Source organism: Penaeus monodon, chromosome 14 (assembly GCF_015228065.2).
Source record: "Penaeus monodon isolate SGIC_2016 chromosome 14, NSTDA_Pmon_1, whole genome shotgun sequence".
Classification (NCBI taxonomy): Eukaryota; Metazoa; Arthropoda; class Malacostraca; order Decapoda; family Penaeidae; genus Penaeus; species Penaeus monodon.
Window position 1 is genome coordinate 23,914,404 of NC_051399.1, and position 2,500 is coordinate 23,916,903.

The 2,500-nt window shown below is 45.6% G+C and overlaps 1 protein-coding gene across 3 annotated transcripts in view; it reads right to left on the minus strand.

Moving 5' to 3' along the window:
• LOC119580996 (metabotropic glutamate receptor-like) overlaps window positions 1–2,500 on the minus strand; it is a 181,551-nt gene that overhangs the window by 130,094 nt on the left and 48,957 nt on the right. The gene's annotated exons all lie outside the window — the stretch shown is intronic.

Here is a 2,500-nt window from a genome sequence, read left to right on the forward strand (position 1 = left end):
GAGAGAGGAGAGAGAGAGAGAGAGAGGGGAGATAGAGAGGAGAGAGAGAGAGAGGGGGGTGGGAGGTGGTAGGAGAGAAGAGAGAGACGAGAGAGAGAGAGGGAGAGACAGACAGACAGGACAGACGACAGACAGACAGGCAGAGACAGACAGACAAATAAACAATCAGACAGATAGACAGGCAGACAGAAAGACAGACAGACAGACAGACAGAGACAGAGACACACAGACGGAGACAGAGACAGACAGACAGACAGACAGAGATACAGACAGACAAGAAGAGAAGAACGAATCAGACTTGACAAGACAGTACAGAAATATGACAAACAGACAGACGAAGACAGGCATAAGATATACGATACATTCATAATGATTTTATACACAAGAGAAGTTTAAAACAAGCAAATAATTTGACAAAGTAAAATGGCATTAGCGCGCATTTGATGCTGATATCCAAATATCGCTATTCCACCATTTCTTCTAATGCTTGTTTTATGCAAATGTAATGGGGAAAAGTTTGTTAAAAATACAAAAACACTGAGATTAAATGAAACGGTAAATGGAGTTTATTCTTCTTTTTTCCATTTATTCTCTATTCCTTTTTCCCTTTTCTTTCCCCTTTTACTTTTACTTCTCTTTTCTTTGCCAAATTTTTTATTTGGGTTTGAAAAAGGGCTTTATAAAATGACAAAAAGACATGTGATTTATCGAAACGTTTTCTGACGTCTTATCTCTCTCTCTCTCTCTCTCTCTCTCTCTCTCTCTCCCTCTCTCTCTCTCTCTCTCTCTCTCTCTCTCTCTCTCTCTCTCTCTCTCTCCTCTCTCTCTCTCTCTCTCTCTCTCTCTCTCTCTCTCTCTCTTTCTCTCTCTCTCTCTCTCTCACTCTCACTTACTCTCTCTCTCCCTCTCTTTCTCCGTTTTCTCCCCCCTTTTCTCTCTCACTCTCTTGTCTGGTGGAACCCCTGGCCCCAGCACCCACCTGCTATCTCTCTCTGTCTCGACTCATCTATCTGTCACCCATTAAAGGGCTTGTACCCCGGGTGTGGGTTGGTCGCGGGTGCATAGTGGGCGCTGCATGTATATCTCTCTGTCTGCGTCATCTATCTATCTATCTATCTATCTATCTGTCTGTCTATCTATTTATCTCTCTCTCTCTCTCTCTCTCTCTCTCTCTCTCTCTCTCTCTCTCTCTCTCCTCTAACTATCTCTCCCTCCCGCTCGCTCGCTCTTTCTTTCTCTCTTTTCCTTTCACTCTCTTTCTCTCTTTTCCTCTCTCTCGCTTTCTCTCTTTTCCTCTCTCTCTTTTCCTTTCTCCAGGCGTCTGACGGAAATCAGGTCACGTGACAAGCTCGATAGCTGAGGGGAAAGAGGGGAAAAATGTGTGAATGATAACATGCAAGTTTGCGTGAGGGAATGCGAGTCAACTGACTTAAAAATGATATGGAAATCTTGCCGTTTATTTTTCGCTTTATTTGTTTTCCCCTCTCTCTCTTTTTCTCTTATTCACCTTCTAGGCGGACGTGGAAATAACCGAATAAATAGAGAGTGGATTTTTTTTTTTTTACGAATCGGCAGCTGCGGGGAATTCACATGTGTAAAGATGGACTAATTCAGAAGTGTATAAAATGTTCGGTGCATGAAGAACGAGTGGATGATGCGCAGGAGGAAGAGGGGGAAAAAGGGGGGGGATGCAAATTAGGGAAAGAAAAAGGATAAAAAGAGGAATAGGGAAAGAGGGAAGATAGGGTGTTAGCGATAAAAACATTTGGCGAGCGTTAGAATGCAGAGTAACTGACAAATTGGAGTCAGTGGATTTTTAGAGTGACTTTTAAAACGAAATTTCCTTTTTCTGTTTCACTTATCGTATTCTCTCCCTCCTTTGAGTCCTTTAGTCTCCGATGTTTTTTTCTTAGTATGTCACTTTCTGACTGTCTGTCTGGCTATCTACTTTGTTATTGGGTGTTATCTATCCTCCTAATTTCTGGCTAGCAGGCCCTCCCTCCATCTCACCCTCACCCAACCATCTACTTTCTCCTCTTTCCTCTTTCTCTCTCCCTCCCTTTCGCTTTTTGTTTTTCCCTTTGACTCTCTCTCTCTCTCTCTCTCTCTCTCTCTCTCTCTCTCTCTCTCTCTCTCTCTCTCTCTCTCCTCTCCTTTCCCCAATGCCCCCTCCTTTCCTCCTCCCCTCCTCCTCTCACCCCCTTCCCCCCTCCTTACCCCCTCCTCTCACCACCCCCTTCCCCCCCCCCCCCCTCCCGATGAGCCCCCGGAGACGGCGCCCTTCAGGCCGAGGCGCGTTTCGGGCCGCCGGGAGGGACCCGCCGACCGCCACTTGCGAACGGGGAGACGGGGGCCTTGAGCGCCGAGGAAAACCCTCTTCCCTTCCGCGCGGTGACGTTCGGGGATCGTTCGCCGTTCCTTTTCTCGTTCTTTCTCCCGGATTCTGTCTTACTACTTAACAATATCTGCATATATATATATACATATATACATATATATG